Source organism: Staurois parvus, unplaced genomic scaffold, assembly GCF_062004578.1.
Source record: "Staurois parvus isolate SC_StPar_1 unplaced genomic scaffold, SC_StPar_1.0 ptg000662l, whole genome shotgun sequence".
Taxonomy (NCBI): Eukaryota; Metazoa; Chordata; class Amphibia; order Anura; family Ranidae; genus Staurois; species Staurois parvus.
This window is the reverse complement of record NW_028318458.1, coordinates 1,369,401-1,390,159: the sequence shown is the minus strand read 5'-3', so window position 1 is coordinate 1,390,159 and position 20,759 is coordinate 1,369,401. Positions and strand designations below refer to the sequence as shown.

The 20,759-nt window shown below is 44.3% G+C and overlaps 3 non-coding genes across 3 annotated transcripts; 2 read left to right on the top strand and 1 right to left on the bottom strand.

The window, feature by feature from the left end:
* The first annotated feature begins 2,708 nt into the window (after window positions 1–2,708).
* Window positions 2,709–2,780, top strand: TRNAE-UUC (transfer RNA glutamic acid (anticodon UUC)). Its single transcript has one exon. It is a non-coding gene; the product is annotated as a tRNA-Glu (tRNA).
* A 2,723-nt stretch (window positions 2,781–5,503) lies between these two features.
* TRNAE-UUC (transfer RNA glutamic acid (anticodon UUC)) lies at window positions 5,504–5,575 on the top strand. The gene has a single exon. It is a non-coding gene; the product is annotated as a tRNA-Glu (tRNA).
* Window positions 5,576–19,332: 13,757 nt separating this feature from the next.
* On the bottom strand, window positions 19,333–19,405 carry TRNAK-UUU (transfer RNA lysine (anticodon UUU)). The gene has a single exon. It is a non-coding gene; the product is annotated as a tRNA-Lys (tRNA).
* Window positions 19,406–20,759: the final 1,354 nt, after the last annotated feature.

Genomic DNA, 20,759 nt, shown 5'->3' with positions numbered 1-20,759 from the left:
GTGTGTGTGTACATATACATGTGTGTGTTTGTGTGTATGTACATACATGTGTGTACATGTGTCTATGTGTATGTACATGTGTCTATGCGTGTGTATGTACATGTGTCTGTGCGTGTGTATTTCTGTGTATGTACATGTATCTGTGTGTATGTGTGTCTGTACATGCCTGTGTGTGTATACATGTGTTTGTATGTGTGTGTATGTGTGTGTGTATGTGTGTGTGTACATGTGTCTCTGTGTGTTTGTGTTCAATTCTGAGTGTCCTCCAACAGATTCCCAGCAGTGCCAGAAGACCCGATCCCCAGCTAGGGAAATAGTGGTAGAGGCTGCTTGGCTGACCTGAGTGGAGCGATGCAATGTCTGGACTCAAGTGCTTGGGCTGATTTTTCCTGCAAAGATGGATACCTGCCACAGGAAGTGACACCGACAAGGAGCCAGTAATCCACAGGGAAAGTTAACATACCAGGCAAACATTGGGGCTGTGGCAGAAAGAGGGCGAGCAGGACGGGGAAAGGGCAGATTTAAAAATTTTGCCCTTTAACTGTTCCTGCAGTGCCATTACTCCAGTTAATTTCCGGGTAGTTAAAATCCCCCATTATTATCACTGTCCCAGCCCTTGCAGCCCTTTTTGATCTGTGCAAGGAGCTGAGTTTCCATCTCCTCATTAACACTGGGTGGCCTATGACCAACTTCAATGATAAATTTGTAGTACGCACCCCCATGTGAAGTTCCACCCATAATACTTTAGCCTCATCACACTCTCCATCAACTAGGTCCTCTTTCACACTCGCTCTGAGATCACTTCTCACATAGAGAGACACCACCACCTTTCCTATTTCCCCCGTCTCTCTGAAAGAGAACATAGCCAGGAATATTAATGGCCCAGTCATGTGAAGAATGAAGCCAAGATTCAGCAATAACAATTAAATCATAGTTCTCTTCGTGCACCAAACTTCCAACTCACCTATTTTGCTTGGCAGACTTCTAGCATTGGTGAACAAACACTTTAATTCATTGACACCTTTTGCACACGTATTTTGCATATTTTTTATTTTCATACAAATGGTACCAATTCCACTGGTTGTTTGTAACATGGGAACCTTCTTATCATCTGCCATAGTCTTCCCCCATCTTTCCCCATTCCAGACACCAATAAGTACTGACCCCTGTCTGATCTGTCTGCCCCGTTATAATATAATTCTCCCTCCCCCCTCGATCCTAGTTTAACCTCCCTAGCGGTCTGATTATGTCAGTATTTCTGTGCTCAAAGCGGTACTTTTTTTGCATGGAAATATGTCATTTTTTAATGTAGACCTGTAATTTTTAGGAATAACTCACTGAAATCTGTCCGAACAAGAGTCTAGTAAACATCCCGGGTATGATAAAATTTGAAACACGAAATCATAAATTATAATTTAATAAATAATCATAAAAAATAATAATATAATAATAATAAATTTAATTCAATAATGTGATCAAATCAAAAACACTGAAATTTGAAATAGAGCACCAAGTTCGCACATCACTGAGCAAAGTCGCAGAATCGTTTTCAGTGTCTGATGATGAATTTCCCCACAAATCATTATCACTCAATTCTGCAAGTAGTTCTGGTTTACTATCGCTGTTCTCTAGCTGATCTAAAACCGCTTTTGACCTAAAGGGACGCTTTTTGGACGCCATGGATGTTTCTCAGTTTCCAGGCAGAAAGAACAGTAAAAATGCAGACAGGGCGCCGGACAAAGCACTCGGGACAAAATGTATGTGAAATGGTTTGATACAGTAATGTTATACTATCAGATTTTAGTGTATTTAGTGAATGTCACTTTTTGTCATTTTTAAATTTCCCACTGGTTCCGTTTCCTGTATGTCCCGACGTCGCAGGGAACAGAACCCGGAAGACAGATGCTGGCATCGGCCAGAGGAGATGGCCGGGGACCAGGGGCGGACTGACAACTCATGGGCCCCCCGGGCAATAGGGGATCATGAGGCCCCTCTGTCCTTGTCAAAACTCAAAAAGCCTATTAAAAAGGTACCAGGGGCATCTCATGGGGCCCCCTACTGACCCCGGGCCCTCAATAGGGGATCATGGGGCCCCTGTATCCTTGCCTAAGCTCAAAAAAGCCTATGAAAAAGGTACCGGGGGCATCTCATGGGGCCCCCTGCTGACCCCGGGTCCTCGTACAGTGCCCGAGTTTCCAAATGGTCAGTCCGCCCCTGCTGGGGACGCTGCAGGGGGGACATCGTGGGAACGAAGGACAAGGTAAGTGCAGAAGGGCTCCTGGAGCAACGCTGCAGGACAGGGGTGGACTGACAACTAATGGGGCCCCCGGGCAATAGGGGATCATGGGGCCCCTGTGTCCTCACCTATACCCAAAAAAGCCTATGAAAAAAGCCAATGAAAGGTACCAGGGGCATCTCATGGGGCCCCCTACTGACCCCAGGCCCTCGGGCAGTGCCCGAGTGCTCGAATGGTCAGTCCGCCCCTGCTGCAGGGTATTCCCGAGTGTAGCTCGGGGTTACCGCTTTTGGTGCTGAAACTTTACCCCGAGCTACACTCGGGAATACCTCCAGGGAGGTTAAATACTCCTCCAGCCTTCCCATCAACCTCTCCCCCAGCACAGCAGACCCCTTCCATTTAAAGCAAACCATCTCTAACATATAGGGTTTTGATTTACAGAGTTTAGTTCCAGCAGATAAGCTTTCAATTCTCCCATATGGTCTAGCGGTTAGGATTCCTGGTTTTCACCCAGGCGGCCCGGGTTCGACTCCCGGTATGGGAATGAAAAGTTTTGTTTATTTAAGCAGATTGCAAAAAAAATTTCCTTTAAACACACCGATCCAAATGCTTCCCAAAATATTTGCATTCAAGCCTTGCCTTGAATGATAACTGTTAGTAGCATTTTGATTTTTTTTCTCTAACATAACTTTAAGCTGTTGCTGAATGCAAAAAAATTTCAAACCGGCTTAATTCACAAGTCTATAAAGTGAAATTAAATCTATCAATTTAATTGTTTTCCAAGACAGTAACATTCAACTGCCATGGTTACTTGCTTATGTTGGCTCTCAACTGAACTGTTAAACCATAAAATAGCTGATACCTTGTTTCTAAAGGCTCCAGGTTTTTTATCTTCATGCATTCTATGCATGAAGGTAAACAACCTTTTGTTTGTCGCAGCCCCCTCAATACTTACCTGAGCCCTATACTGATCCAGCGATGTTCACAAGAGCCTCGATTCTCCTGAGACTCTCACTCCTGATTGGCTCCCGCTGCTGCCTTAGCCAATGAGGAGAGGGAGGAGGCAGGGGCAAGCCACAGCTCTGTGTGTGAATGGCTCACCAGCTCAGGTGCCCTAATAGCAAGCTGCTTGCTGTGGGGTACCCGACAGGGAGAAGGGACCAGGAGTGCTGCTAGGGGCCCTGAGAGGAGGAGGATCCGGGCTGCTCTGTGCAAAACCACTGCACAGAGCAGGTAAGTTTAATATGTTTGTTATTAAAAAAAAAGACTTTAGTATCACTAGAGGCTAAGATGGCAGCTGTAAATTTGCCAAAATGTAAACTGTTGTGTAGCAAAAGATAAAGCAATCACCTGTACAAGGACTTGAACCCTGGACCCACAGATTAAAACTATAGGGTCACATGATGAACACCTATGGATTTTTGCTGTTAAGTGCCAATGATATTTTAAAACTGTTTTTGTACATGTTCCCAGGATGCTCCAAGGCCCCCATACCATTTTTTGCCAATCCCTTGCCTAATTAGTTAGAACATTACTGTCAATAGTTTTTAACATTCAGTTCCTATTAAATTCAATACTGTTTGAATTCAGCACCCAAACTTGAGTAGATTTCAACAAATCCATCTTGTACTGATCACCGGTATATTTGGCCCATCCCTGCTCATGACCAAAATTCATTGTCTCTATAGTTACTGGTTGATAATTAGTCCTCAGCTATTCTAATAAAACTCTTCGGTGTAAAAAAGCAAACAAATATGTAATTTTTGTTTGTTTGATTTGATTGTTTAAAAAAATTATTGTTCTCAGGTTCCTATATGTCTATTAGATTCTGTCTTGTGGCCTGGTAATTAAAGCAGAACTCCATGTAAAAAATGTTCTGTCCGATGCAGAGGGGCTGTGCCCGCACTGCAAGGGTTACCTACTCATTTTGTCCAGGGGCCCCAGAAAGGCTATACTTACCCTGTCCTTCGAACCGCCCGAAAACGGCGCTCCCCCACATTCAGAGGTGGACTGTCCCTGCCATCCTCACATAGGGAGCTGGTCTATGGGCATGTTGATGTCAGGAACAGTCCATTCACAAGACCGCTAGCATGCAGGGGGGCAGAAATGGGAGGGACCAGTTGAGCTCGGACGATCAGAGGAAATATGACTTTGCTTTTATCACCCCTATACAAAAAATGAGCAGTTAGCCCATGCTGTGCAGGCACAGCCCCGCTGCATGGTAAAAAAATTTTGTTGCCCGAGAATTCTGCTTGAAGACATATTTTGTGGGGACTTTCACTGTGGGGGGGTAGGATTCCACATTTTTAGTCACATTAGGAAGCCCACAGATGCCTCAGGTCTTTCACAAACCTAAAAATTCCACTGTCCCTGGCAAGACAATGCATGTAGAACATGCTTAGGAATATGCCCAATGTGATTGGATGTCCCTGAAAAATGCTGTTTGTTCTCATTATGTTTCTGGAGTGGAATCTCTAGCAATAAGCAGCTCCTAGATTGTAAGCTCGAAAGAGCAGGGCCCTTGAACCCCTCGTGTTTTGTTTTGTTACTGTATTGTCTAATGTTTTGTCCCCCACTATAATGTACAGCGCTGAGCAAACCTTTCTGGTGCTATATAAATACTGTATAATAATAATAATAATATTAATAATAATGTTTCTTCTAGACATTTTCCTGGCAGAGAATTTCACATGCTACTTGTATGGTGTTCTTTGTGGCTCAGCTGCACTTTATCATAACATAATGTGACAAAATATTATGACCATAGTGGTTTTGGGGGTGCAGTAAGAGAATTTGTCATAATGCACAGAATGATTGGACACAATTAACTGTGTTCAAGCAATAGCAAGTCTAACAACAGACTTGCAAATTTAGTCTAATCACAGTGGAAACATTTTTTGCAATCAGCATCTGCTTGAAAAAAATAAATTGCTTCCATAAGAGTAATCAAACTCGGGATGCCTGGGAGAAACAGCGGTGTATTTATCGCGAGGCAAACAAGGTGTTTGCCTAGGGCGGCACTGCCCCCCGGAAGAAGGGACCTGGTGAGCAGTGGCAGACTGACCCATGCAGGGTCATCAGAGGGGTACCCCCGGAACTCCTGTAGGTTGGAGAGAGGTACAATATTGAGTGTGTTCAGGCAACAGTGAAGCATGGTGAAGGTTCCTTGCAGGTTTGGAGCTGCATTTTCACAAACCCCTTGAATATGTTTGGCTCATCATTACTTCTGACTTCTAAAGCTGTTCACAAACATCCTACTCTTACTTCTCCCATATGGTCTAGCGGTTAGGATTCCTGGTTTTCACCCAGGCGGCCCGGGTTCGACTCCCGGTATGGGAATGGCTGTTTTGATCCCTCTCTCTATCCCAGGGGTGAGCAATTAATTCCCACATAAGAATATGGGGCCGTTGTGCAGGACCTGTCATAATTCTGTTAAATATTACTTTTGGACCTGGGAAGCTCTGTAAGTGTGTGAACATATAGCATAGAAAACAAAGTGAAAAAAAGGCATGTTTCCTGCCTAGCTCAGTCGGTAGGAAATGAGATTCCCAGTCTAGTCAAGATCCCAACTAGCCTTTACCCGCTATAAATCTGCCTTCCACACCTACACCTCCTCCCTCCACGCCGCCAAACAAGCCTACTTCCTGACCCTCATCAAGACCCTCTCCTCCAATCCTCGCCGACTCTTCTCCACCTTTAACTCTCTACTCTCTCCGCCTCCACTTCCACCCAGCACCTCACTCACTGCCCTTGAGATTGCCAATCACTTCAAGAACAAGATTGACACAATTCGCAAGGACATCACCGCAGCTCACACTCCCTCCAGACCCGCCCCCTCCCACACAGCTACCCCCTCATCACCCCTCTCCCATGTTGTCTTATTATAATGATACTTCATATCAAGCATGGAGATCCAGCCCTTCTCCGGATGACCAGTGTATATTTATATATGTACTATTCCCGCAGCAACCAATAGTCCTTTTCCAGAGAGATGCATTTATTCGGATAAAGATATTTGTTACAGATGACAGAAATTCAGTTTAATATTTGTAAAGATTACAATGAACAACAGCTCTCAAAGTCCCTTTTAAGATACTTTATATCAAGCATAGAGATACTACACCATTCAGCATATGTCCAATCTATTATATACAACTAGGTAGCTTCCATGCAACCTGTGTTCTGTCCCACGTATCCTGACTTGTGCTCTGCTATCTTTTTATTTTCCCTTGTTTTCTGCCCAGGTATCCTCACTTGTGCTCTGCTATCTTTGTATTCCATCTTGTGTTCTGTGTCCCGTGTTAATATACACATTTTCCCCATTCAGTACAATGGCAAGCACTCTGATTGGCCACTTTTATTAGCATGTTTGATCTTATGTGTCTAGACCTAGAATAGCTGTATGCATAGCTTTTAATTAAAAAGTTAAATAGATACTACTTGTCTTGTTTATGTCAAATCTTCTCTCTTCACCATAAACAAGCACATCATGAATATTTAAGACTTTTCCCAATCTATTTGCAACTAACCTGTTCTTAAACTTCCCCTGACACTCCATATATTTACCCAAAACAGGTTAACCCCACACAACAAAGGGAAGGTAATTACCTCCTGCATACATTAACACAGTAAGGAGTCCTTTTGGTGTGTAAAGTGGTCTTATCACTGGCTTATCCAAAAATGAACAGTGTGTTTCAATGTCTACAATACATATATATATAATAAAACACAATATACTACATCCCACGGCACCACCACTGTCTGACCTCCACCCCACCCAACATTCCTCACAGTGAAGCCCCCTTAACACTCCACACCTTCGACCTTACTAGCACTGAGGAGGTCTCCAAGGTCTTCTCTGATGCGCGCCTCACAACCTGCCCCCTCGACCCTATCCCCTCACAACTCCTACGACCTCCCTCCCCCTCCATCCTACGCTCCCTCACCCACATCTTTAATCTCTCCCTCTCTTTCGGCACATTCCCCTCCCCTCTGAAGCATGCACACATCACTCCTATACTTAAAAAGCCCTCTCTGGACCCCAATGACCCGAACAACCTCAGACCCATCTCCCTGCTCCCATTCACATCCAAACTCCTCAAGCGCTTAGTCTACACTCGCCTAAGCTCTCACCTCAACGACAACAACCTCCTCGATCCCCTAAAGTCCGGCTTCCGTCCCCTAAATTCCACTGAAACCACCTTACTCAAACTCTCCAATGACCTTCTAACCGCCAAGGCTAATGCCCACTATTCAGTGCTCCTACTCCTTGACCTCTCTGCAGCCTTTGACACAGACGACTACCCCCTCCTCAAAAAACTACACTCCCTCGGCCTCCGAGGCTCCGCTCTCTCCTGGCTCTCATCCTACCTGTCACAACGCTCTTTTAGCGTTACCTACAATGCTACCACCTCCCCCTCACTCCCCCTCTATGTTGGGGTACCTCAAGGCTCTGTCCTTGGGCCCCTTCTTTTCTCCATCTACACCTCCTCCCTTGGCCAACTCATACACTCTCACGGCTTCAACTATCACCTCTATGCCGACGACACACACATCTATCTCTCGACCCCTCGCCTCACCCCCTTAGTTTCCACCCGAATCACAAACCTACTGAGCGACATATCAGACTGGATGTCGCTCCACTTCCTTAAACTGAACCTCTCCAAAACCGAGCTCCTAGTCTTCCCCCCAGCCCGCACACCACCCCCCACTGACTTCTCCATCACGTCCAACAATGCCACTATCAGGCCCGACCCGCAGACCAGAGTACTTGGTGTCATTCTGGACTCCAACCTATACTTCCAGCCCCAAGTCCAATCTTTAACAAACTCATGCAGACTCCACTTCCGCGACATCGCCAAAATTCGCACGTTCCTAACCCCAGAAACCACTAAACAGCTCATCCACTCCCTCATCATATCATGACTCGATTACTGCAACTCCCTCCTCACTGGCCTGCCTCGCCTTGGGCTCTCCCCACTTCAGTCGATCCTGAACACGGCGGCCAGACTCATTCACCTTACCAACTGCTCCGTTTCCTCCACCCCACTCTGCCAATCCCTCCACTGGCTTCTGATTGCACAACGGATCAAATTCAAACTCCTAACACTGACGTACAAGGCTGTCCACCATACTGCCCCAAGTTACATCACCGACCTGGTATCCACCCAACACGCACACTCCGCTCCTCACAGGACCTCCTTTTCTCTAGTTCCCTGGTCTCCTCCTTCCATGCCCGCCTCCAGGATTTCTCCAGGGTGTCTCTCATCCTCTGGAACTCCCTACCCCAACCCATCAGACTATCACCTACTCTCCTCTCCTTTAGGCGCACCCTGAAAAACCCACCTCTTCAGGGAAGCCTACCCCACCCCCTGCTAATTTTCAGACCTCCTCCACTCTTCCTACCACTCCATCCCCCACAGCTATCTCCTCCTGTACCACTATCCCTCCTAGATTGTAAGCTCAAAAGAGCAGGGCCCTCACACCCCTCGTGTATCACATTGTACTGTCGCATGTATTGTCTCCCATTGTAATGTACAGCGCTGAGCGAACTGTTGGCATTTTATAAATACTGTATAATAATAATAATCAAACAAGCAAAGCCCCAACACTTACAGGTAGTGTCACAGCTATGCAGGAGCTAGGAAGGGGGCAGGCTTCTTGCATTTAAAAATATATAATCCCCCTGCGCTCCACTGGTATGAACAAACGCAACCCCAAATATATGCAAGCTGCTACCACCTATTTCCAATACCACAGGATGTATGACATAAAAAAACAGGTCTAGTCAGCAAACGCATGACCTGTTTTGCACTTTATTGTGGATTTTACTTTTAACCTATATTCATACCCATACTGAGCACTTTCCACTTTCAGTTAGAGTGTGTAATATTATTGTGTATTATGTTTACTGTGCATATATTTTATTTTGGCACGATCTAGTCAGCAAACGCATGACCTGTTTTGCACTCACAGTACTTGGCACTTATATATTTTTTGGGGGGATTATTTAGCATTAGTTATCAATACCTTTCAATACAGTGTGGTCACTTTATATGTATTTTTATATCATTGCACCTACTTATTTAGTTTTTCATGTGAAAGGCTTCTTGCATTCACTTGGTTTTTGCTTTTGAAAACACATGCTGTTTTCCCATCTCACATGACAATGTCTATACAAGTTAGTTAACTACTCTCTTACACCAAGTATTATGTTATGGGATAAAGACAACAGCTATGCATTCTAGCAGCTATGCATGTAAAATAACAATTAAGATACAGTACTGTGCAAAAGTTCTAGGCAGGTGTGAAGAAATGCTGTAAAGTTAGAATGCCTTCAAAAATATATATTTCATTGTTTAAATGTATCAATTTACAAAATGCAAAGTGAGTGCATCAAAGAAAAATCTACATTAAATAAATATTTGATGTGACTACCCTTTGGCTTGAATCCAGCATCAATTCTTACACTTGCAGAAAGCCAGGGATTTTGTAGGATTATTGTCAGGTGTATGATTATCCAGGTATACCAAGCAGGTGCTAGTGATCATCAGTTTCATATGTAGGTTGAAACACAGTCATTAACTGAAACAGACACAGCAGTATAGGAAGCTTAATACTGGGTAAGGAACAGGCAAACTCTGCTACTAAGGTAAGGTTGTGGAGACAGTTTCATGTCACAGATCATACCCCATGGCAAAACTGAGCATAGCAACAAGACACAAGGTAGTTATACTGCATCAGCAAGGTCTATCCCAGGAAAAGATTTCAAAGCAGGCTAGAGTTTCAAAATGTGCTGCTCAAGCTCTTTTAAAGAAGCACAAAGACACAGGCAACGTTGAGAACCGTAGATGCAGTGGTCGACCAGGGAAATCTAATGCCGTAGGAAACACATCATGCTTATTTCCCTTCAACATCAGAATATGCCCACCAGTGCCGTCAGCACAGAACCATCTACTGTATGGGGATGTCTGGCCAGAAGTGGTCTTCATGGAAGAATTGTAGCCAAAAAGCTATACCTTTGACGTGGAAACAATGTAAGCGACTCAATTATACAAAAAAACACAGGAACGGGTGCCAAAAAATGGCAGCAGGTGCTCTGAACTGATGAGTAGTGATAAGCTGAACAGTCCCATTTGGTTCGCGGTCGAACATTCGAACCCACCAAAAATTCGAACAGAGACAATTTACTGAGCAGTATCTTATGCAGTAAGATACCATTCAGCTACTAAAATACCGCATGGGTTATATTACTATGTCATGCGGTATTTTAGTAGTAAAACATTCTTTAATGCAGTTCCCCACTGACAGCTGAATGTCAAAAGAATCGTCGACATTGCCCAACAATTACATTTTTTTAAAAAGTGGTGTGGGGTCCCCCCTCCCATCCATACCAAGCCCTTTGGATCTTGTATGGATTTTGAGGGGAACCCCAACACCAAATTTTTTTTAAAAATGGCGCAGGGGTCCCCACAAAATCCATACCAGACCCTTATCCGAGCATACAGCCAGGCAGGTCAGGAAAGAGGGGGGACGAGTGAGGGTCCCTCCCTTCCTGAACCATACCACGCTACATGCCCTCAACATGGGGGATGCTTTGGTGCAGGGGGGCTCCTCCTCCAAAGCACCTTGTCCCCATGTTGATGGAGACAAAGAACTCTTCCGCACAACCCTGGCCGGTGTTTGTGGGGGTCTGTGGGGGGGCTTATCGGAATCTGGAAGCCCCTCCAGATCACGGCCCCTCCTCATGTGAATAAGTATGAGGTACATGGTACCGCTACCCATTCACACAAAAAAGTGTAGTGTAAAAATGACAGGAGTCTTTTGTAAAATAGTCTTTGACAAGTCTCTTAAAAAAAACAAAAATTAAAAACATGTCCCCCAAAGTGGATCCAACGTCATTAACGATGCTTGCCGCTACCGAAGACCCGAAAAAAGGAAAAAAAAATGATCTGCTCTCACTGTCTGACAGCTGCACCGCAATGACAGTTCTTAAAAACTGTGATGTCATCATGTGGTGTGGTCAGGTGCATTGCTTTGGCCAAACACAATGTACTGACAGTGACGCAATGCATAGTGGGGTGCGGCGGGCGAGCAGCCCACCGAACACCCTTAACGTTTGTGTGTTCAGCGAACACACATACAGCCAATGTTCGAGTCGAAACCCTCCCCCCAAATATTAAAAGTCAGCAGCTACAAATCTTGTAGCTGCTAACTTCTAATATGAGAACACTTACCTGCCCCTTCCAGTGATGTCCTCACTCGAGCTGATTCTTCATTCGGCTTTGGGTGCAAGTGTCGGCATCTTGGGATTTCAAGTCTGGTTTCCTACAGCACATGTGCTAAGCACACTGCACTTTTGTGAATGGTCTTGCAGTCCTATACCCCCTAAATGACCCCTTTTTGGAAAGTAGACAGTCCAAAGCATTTAGTAAGAGGCATGGTGAGTTTTTTGAAGTTGTAATCTTTTGTCAAACTTTTTTGAAAAATGCAGAGGTTAAAAAACATTTGTTTTTTTCACTATTTTTTTTACATACTGTCACCAGTACAGTACAGCATCATTGTATGACTGGTGTGGCAGTGATCAGGGATACTACCTGTTGATAGTATGTAAAAAAAAATAAAAAATTCAACCTTTTCAACTTTTTTTAACTTTTTTTTTATATCCGGTCATCATAGTAGTTCATTGTCACCATTCAATTTTAGGGTCACCCAGAGTTAATGCTTGATTACTTACTTCTCAGTATTTTTCTTCATTCGTTATGTTCAGGACTAAATATTATTTAAAACATATTTTTAGCCAGGTAATTATTAAATATTACATATGAATATTTCATATGTACCCATTTTAAAGCTCCTAGGATGACTTTACCCCTTTGTGAGAGTTGGCTGAAAGATCTAAAAAGCTGGAACTAAAATATCACAGAGCTAAATGTACCCCGTTTGCTCAAACATTTATGTTATCTGCTTTATGCAATATATTTATTTATTTCAGGTACTTATATAGCGCAGACAATTACGCAGCGCTTTACATATATTGTACATTCACATCAGTCCCTAACCCTCAAGGGGCATACAATCTAGGGTCCCTAACTCACATTCATACATACATATACTAGGGCCAATTTAGACAGGATCCAATTAACCTACAAGCATGTCTTTGGAGGGTGGAAGGAAACCGGAGTACCCGGAGGAAACCCATGCAGGCACAGGGAGAACATGCAAACTCCAGGCAGATGTTGCTGTGCTTGGGATATATTTTTCTATATCTTAGAACATTTGTAGGAGTTTTGCTTTGTAATAAAATGAAAATGTGTTAACAATTGCTTACCAGATTTAACAATAGAAAAGCGTCCCTGGGTGGGCTTGAACCACCAACCTTTCGGTTAACAGCCGAACGCGCTAACCGATTGCACCACAGAGACTCCTGCTGGCATTGCTCCCTACACTTAAAAGGTGTGATGCTACCAAACAGAAATCCTAGCATCTATGTGTATGGGTATTGCTATACCAAGAATGCAACTGCACAACTTAAAAAATTATAGAAAGAGGATCATTAATAGGCAACATGGTGATTATATTTATTCAAAAATAATGATCTAAATCATCAAAAGAGTGGCAGCTAACAATGAAAATATCAACAGAGATCAATAAATATATACGGATTTGCTCAAACAATGCATATCCTGCCAGAAATTGGGAAATTTTTGCATTGATATTGAAAATATGACTGATCTTGCCAAAAGACTGTCTTTAATTAAAGATAGTGATCATATGAAGCCGTTTATTATCACAAAAGTTGTTCGGCTCCTTTTCTAAATCATAATGGTAATAGAAATCACCCAAATGACCATGATCAAAAGTTTACATATCCCGGAACATTTGACCTTTGTACAAACACACAAGGGGATACACACTGGTTAAAATGGCAACTAACCTTTATTTTCCCACATCTGTGGCTTTTTAAATTGCAATTAGTGTCTGTGTATAAATAGCCAATGAGTTTGTTTGTTCTCTTATGGATGCACTGAGCAGGGTAGATACTGAGCCGTGGGGAGCAAAAAAGAACTGTGAAAAACCCCACGTGACAAGGTAATGGAACTTTATAAAGATTGAAAGGGATATAAATGATATCCAAAGGATTGAATATGCCAGCCAGCACCATTCAAGCAGAAAGTTCGGGGATCTCTCGATACCAAGCCAAATTCAGGTAATGTAACGGACCGCCTGGCAGTACCACTAGCACTCCACTGGTCAGGTGCCCCCAGAGTATGGAATCTAAGCCCCAGAGCACTTGTTCACCAGGGCCCCTGATGGTGGGGATGGACTTGGAGCGCTCTGAGACCAGGTCGTGACTACTGAGTACACCCACCAGTGGTAGGGGTATTCGCCAGGGGCTCCCACAGGGGAGAGCCTGATATGAGGAGGTCGGGTGACCCCGATGGGATGGATGGATGGATGGCTGAGCAGGTGCGAGGTCAGACAAGCCGGGTCGGTAGCCGTGGGGACGGTGCGGTACAAAGCAGCGGGCAGAGAATAGTCGGGTCACACGCCAGGTCAGCAACAGAAGATCAGATCCAATAGGGGGCATCCAGGAGAGAGGTCAGGCAAGCCAAGGGTCAGAGCAGGAGAATACAGCGTGGTCAAGGACAATCCGGGTCAGCAACAATCAGGATACAGGTTCACAGGTAACAGGAATGCAGAAAAGACCAGACGGTACTCAATGACAGTTCAGGGCTGTTTAAATATCGCGCCCTGCGCTGTCATTGGTGCCAGGCGTGCGCCCGTGGCCTCTAGTGCGCATGCGCGAGTTCGGATGCCGCGGCCGGCCCAGACCTAGTGCCCTCGTCCCTGCACAAGGCGGCGCACTGCGCCTGCGCCGGGACCAGTGCCGCGGTGATCCCTGACAGGTAGACCAAGAAAGTTGAAGTTTTGTGAAATCAGGACTTTTTTTCCAGCAAAAAATGTTGTTTCCATGCAAAATCTGGAATGGAAAGAAGAGCTTACAAATATCAAAGTTAAAACTGACTTGATAGAAAAATACATCTGAAAAATAGTGAGGAAAAGCTCACAAACACCTTGTATGGAAAATGCAGCCCCCCCCCCCCTGAAAAGTGTGTTTTGAATGTAATTCCACCAAGAGTATGTGCTGGGCCCATGTGTTAATGTTATGTGTTTGTATATTGAATGTATATACTATTACTAATCTTATCATATAAAATTTGCATTATTTCTAAACTGTGTACATCTATAAATGTACTCTTATTTTTATATGCTGGTATCTTTATGAACTGCACTAATAATGTTCTTATGTTTGCTATGTAACTCATGAGGAGGCACAGGTGCTTTCTGATCATGTCCCTTAAAGCTCCTCCCACTGGTAAAAAATATGACCACACTCACCGATTGTCATGGTGGGTGTAGGGTGCGCACTTTTATCCATGGGTGTCCCAGGTCCTTTGCAGTCCTAAAAATTCCCTGGCAAGGATGCCGTAGAGCATATTTGAGAATGTCCCCAATGTGAGTGGCATGTCCCTTAAAATCTCTTTTTGTGTTCCGCATGTCCCTAGAATAGGATTTCTATTAATCAGCAGTGTGCTTCTTCTTACCTTTATATTTCAGGCGTAGAATCTCTGTTTGAGTAAGCCAAACTTAGAGGTGGATCCCACTGAAGACTATGGTAGGCAAATCTTGCTGTTAAAGTGGTAGTAAAGGCTCCAGGTTTTTTACCTTCCTGCATTCTATGCATGAAGGTAAAACACCTGTGTGCAGCAGCTCCCCTTCAGCCTCCTCAATACTTACCTGATCGCAATCCAGCAATGTGACTGACAGCCTCAGCTGTCCCAGGTCTCTGCCTTATCATTGGCAGAGACAGCAAGGCTCCCACTGCTGTCAATCACAGCTAGTTAGCCAATGAGGAGACAGAGGGGCAGGGCCAAGCTGTGACTCCATGTGTGAATGGACACACGGAGCAGCGGGTGCCAACATAGCAAGCTACTTGCTGTGGGGGCACCCGACAGACAGGAGGGAGGGGCCAGGAGCACCAGCGGGGGACCACAGAAGAGGAGGATCAGGGCTGCTCTGGGCACAACTACTGCACACAGTAGGTAAGTATAGACATGTTTGTTTTACAAAAAACAAAAGGAACCTTTAGAATGGCTTTCAAATCTCAACTGAAAGACTAAGGTAAAAACCAGATGCCCAAATGAACTTGAACCCTGGACCCTCAGATTAAAGCAGTTGTAAACACAATGTTGGCCAAATGCTGAATAATGTCATCAATAAATACCTTTGAGTGCTCTGTGTCTGATCGCCTCTTTGTATAATTTTTCTCTCACTCCATTTTTGAGATGTAGCCCTTGGACGTTGTTCCTTTCTGTGGGCATGGCGGCAATCTGGAGCTTGTGCGGCATAGTATTGATGTCATCGGCATCCCCTCCCCATGCTCATCCTCGACATAGTGGCTGCAGGAGTGCTGCTCACGCCCCCTGACGAGTCCTGTCCAATCAGACACCTGGATCTGCACCACCTGACTTCCTCCCCTTCCACAATGGTGAGGGACAGAGCTGCCAATCCAGGTGCAGCAGGAGGAGGAGGGGGAGAGAGAGAGAGAGAGAGATCTGTGCATGAGTATAAAGACACTTTTCGTGCTAGTGCATGAGAAGTATTATGTAGGCTGTCAATCAAAGGAGAGGGAGCGTGGTGACACCATTGTCCTGCTGTGCAGATTATTATAATGTGATTATCTACAATTATATTTTTTGGGTTTACAACCATTTTAAAAGGCTGATGCTCTACCGACTGAGCTATCCGGGCTTCAGTAGAAGAAATTTATCACATCACTGGCAACAAAACTTCACCTCTTGGTTAAATATGACTAAATATAGGAACAGTAGTAACTAAAATGAAATGAATGTCAATTTGCATTGGAAAGTGGAACTTAACTAAAAAATAAAAATTGGTAGACTTACTTACCTACCTGCCCGCCCCATTACAGTGACCTGCGAATGCGCAGCTCACTTGACAAATTTTAAATGCCGAATCTGACAGAACTCAATGACATCATCCCCACCTGGCCAATGACAGCAGAGTATAGTTCCGCTTTAATTACCTTCCAACTGTAGAATCAGTTTTCATTTTCTAATGTGGTAGATAGATACTGATGGGTGTATTTGTTCAGCTTCGATTTGCCTGGGATTCCTTGTATCTTGTTCACAATTTGATGAACCTGAACTTGCAGGTGAATACTGTTGAAGTCTACACAAAGTGCATCAACTGTGCAATATTTCTGGCTATTGTTTGTGAGATATATTCTGTTTTTTCATGATGAAACCTGCCTAATCTCTCTCCATAAAATGTGGACCTACTAAAGCTGTCTACATACTGAGCATCAACTGTACAATATACTTAGCTATTTTCTGTGCCATAATAAACCCTAATTCTTATTTCTTGATAACAGCTGCTCAGTCTCTCCTTCTGAAATTGCAGTCAACTAAAACTGCATACAAATTACATACAGTGCATCATGTGTGCAACATGTCTAGCTATTTTCTGTAAATTAATACATTCTAATTTGGATTTCTTGAAAAAAATGGCCTACTGTTTTCCTTGTGAACTGTGGCCTGCTAAAGCTGCTTACATAGAGTACATCAACAACAGAATAGTGGTGCTAGCCAATCGCTCCACATAGACTGCTACAGCTACAAGCAGGTAATGACAACACACCTCTTCTGGTCATCCAAATTTTGGAATTTCTGCTTGGGTAAACCGAATTTAGGAATAAATCCCACTGAAGACTATGATAGGCAAATCTCATTTTTAAGTTTTGAGCCAAATGGCTGAAATCAGCACGTGGCAGAGAGGAGGAAATATAGCACTGGAAGATGCATTTATGAAAGTATGTGAGCACAATAATTTGTTGGTTTACATTTTTAAGATATTGAGCATACTAAACTATGTGCTTTTTTTTGCTTTTTGCTTATCATTTTTGGAGATTGAAAAGATACTTTTATTGCAGAAGCATCAAAAACAACATGTTACGTGTAATCGGGGTACATCTCACCCTGTACTGCGACGCAGCGCACCACATAGCAATACAGTTCCAAACATACGATAAATACATTCAGGCAAATAAATACATTCGCTCAGCGGTATGATGCCTGACGTGATGTGCACAGAGGATGAACCCCCGGATCACCACGTCATGCATGACGCCGCTTACCCCGAAAACTGTAGCATCCTAATACGATATACATTTCCTAGTCACTATGTCATGCACGAAAACGATAACTGAAAAACACTATCAACAATAGGCATCGGGTGTGTGGGGGGGGGAAGGGGAGGGAAGGGGGAAACACAGGCCCGAAGCTTTATTGAAGGGACAAAGACACGCAAGGGGGAGTAGGGGGAAGGGGGAAATCTTCAGACGTCCTCTTCCTCCTTAAAGTCCAACAAGGAATAGTCTCTGAGCAGACTGAGGATCAGTCTGCGACAGTCCTCAATGGACATCCTCTCCCGCTGGTGGATGAGGCGCTTTCTGGCGCACCATAAAGCGTCCTTAAAACAGCACAGCACCCGCCAGGCGCCGTCAATGTCCTCCAAAGAAAAAGTTCCACAGAATAGTCCATTCAACACCCCAAAGTGAGTGATGGCTGTCTGTGGCACAAAGTCCTTGAGTTCAGGTTCCAGGGCCCCCAACAGGGCCTGAGCAAATGAGCACTCCCAGAAAACGTGGTAAGACGTTTCCTCATGGATGATGCAGAAGGGGCAGTGTCTGTATCTGCTCAGGTTCCTGGCATGCATAAATGTCCTGAGAGGCAGTCCCCCCTGGATAGCCATCCATGCCAGGTCTTTGTGCCTGTTGGTGAGGATGTTGGAAGAAACATTCCTCCAGACCACCTTGCAGGTGTCTGAAGGCAGGCCTGGAACCGACTCCAAAATGTCGCTGGCTCGGATGAGCTTGTAGATCGTCTTTGGCTTCCACAAGTCCGGCTTGACTCCCTGCAGCCCTTGCTCCCTGATGAACTTGAAGGTATCCAAGTAGAACCAAGGAGTGTCCCAGTTGTAGGGGATGGAACTATCCCAAGTGTCCCACCCCAGGGACCTCCAGAGAGGCAACAGGAAGAAGCGAGACATTGCGTTCCCGCCAGAGTCCGTAGTCCGTCTTGGCAAAGTTCTGCGGACGCAGTTGCAAGCAAAGAACACCCTCAGCTGGGTGGCGATGTCGGGCACGCCCTTACCGCCCTTGAGGGGTTCCTTGAACATGACTGCCCGCTTCACTCTGTCCATCTTGGAGCCCCAGATGAAGTGAAACACCGCCCTGGTGATGGCCTTGCAGGTGTTGACCCGGGGGGGCCAGGCCTGGGCGAGGTACTGCAACACAGGGAGAATCTCGCTGCGGAGTACCAGTGTCTTCCCTTCGATGGTGAGGTCTCTGAGGCTCCAGAGTCCAAACTTTTGGCGCATCTTGGCCAGTCTCTCCTCCCAAGACTTCAGGGCTGCGCCCTCGGCACCAAACCAAACTCCCAAAATCTTCATGAAGTCTGTCTTGATGCCAAAGGGCATGGATGCAGAAGAAGGCAGGAACCACTTTCCGAAGAGCATGACTTCCGACTTCCCGCAGTTGACCTTTGCCCCCGAAGCTTGGCCGAAGTCCTCGCAGGTCTGGACGAGCAGGTCGATGGAGCGCTGGTTGGCACAGAACACTGTCACGTCGTCCATGTAGAGCGAGCACTTCACTTCCCGTCTGTCTGGTCCCGGTGCGGTGATTCCCCCGATCTCTGGATTCCGTCTGATGCATTCGGCGAAGAGCTCTATACAGCAAACAAATTTTTGGAGATAGGATGAAAGACACCAAATAGGAAGAAGACACCACAGTCATTTTGGAGCACAAGCTTTATTTAACCCATGCATTTCCAGGGTCATATCATTTGTTGAGAGTTGAATATGTTATAAATAGAAGTACAAGTGTGCATGCATCAATATTTTGATAAGGACTGTTTGTGTGCTGGTTTAATTTTTGTATGATTCATGCACCTGGGGGGCAGCGTTTGTTTATTCAGCTGCATTGTTTATCAGATAAAAAAAAAAAAATCCTACGCCCGAACAGGGACTTGAACCCTGGACCCTCAGATTAAAAGTCTGATGCTCTACCGACTGAGCTATCCGGGCTTCAGTAGCAGAGTAATGTGACATAACTAATACCAGAATTTCATCTCCTGGCCAAATACAATTTAATATTGCATTAGTAGCAATTAAAATGAAGAGTAGAATATACATTAAGCACTTCTCACTTGTAGAAACAACCTTCCTTTTCAATATTGTTGATAAATAGTGATAGATGACTTTGTCCAGGTTCAATTTACTAGGGTTTCTATGAATCTTGTTTGAAATGTGATGAACCCGAATTGAACGTGAATCCCATTGAAGTCTACACACAGTACATCAACTGTACTATATTTATGGCTTTTGACTATGAAATAATGTACTGGAAGTTTGTGTTTCATTTTAAAATGCGCCTTTTCTCTCCTTCTGAAATTGCAACCTACTAAAGCTGTTTACATATAGTGCATCAACTTTACAATATTTCTCACTATTGTTTGTGAAATAGACCCTAATTTTTCATGATAAAATCTGCCTCATCTCTTCTTCTGAAATTGGGTCCATAAGCTGACTAAATACTGTGAATTGACTGTACAATATTTCTAGCTATTTTCTGTAAAATAATAGACACTAATTTGTATTTCTTGATAAAACTTGCTCTATCTCTCTCTCTGAAATTGCAGCCTACTAAAGCTGATTACATACAGTGGGTCAACAGGGGTGGTACCAGGTGGGTGCTTGGGGGTGCTATAGCACTGACAAAAATTATCATAGAAACCCCACAGCACCCCCATCTGTAGCCACCTCAGGTGCCATGGGGAAAAGATTCACAGTTTGGAGCCCGGGTCTCCTGCTTGTCATGGTGACTGCAGGCAGACTGGGCTCCTCATACAGTACAGTAATATACTGTAATAATCAATAGCCTACACTATATCAAGACTGGTGGACCCAGTTTTGGTGCTGGAGATAGAATAGAAACAAATCATTTCACATTCTTACAAAGAAACAACACACACAGTGGTTATTATGCGGTGAGAGAAAACCATGAAATGCAGGCAAATCGAAAGAGCCTCAGCTTTTCATGTACCAAGAGAAAAGGGTGAAAGTGAGAAGGACCAGAAAGATCCAGCTGTTTCTTTTACTCTTTTTTTTTTTAAAAAACTCTTTAGATTCCTCTGTCTGGTTTATTTTCATTCCCTGTCTTGTCCAAGTGCTGAGCAATGGGACACATGTTCTTGCTTTCAACAACTCTATTGGGCTTGATATGAAATTGCTTTAGAAAATCTGGCCTTTCATTTAAAAGAGGTTGCTGGTTTTCTTCCGCTTTTCAGCACTCGTTCTATAAGATGCTGAGAGACACTATTAAAAAGTGCTCAAAATGTAGCAAAGTAAAACAAAACACTCAATTACAATTTCAGAAGCA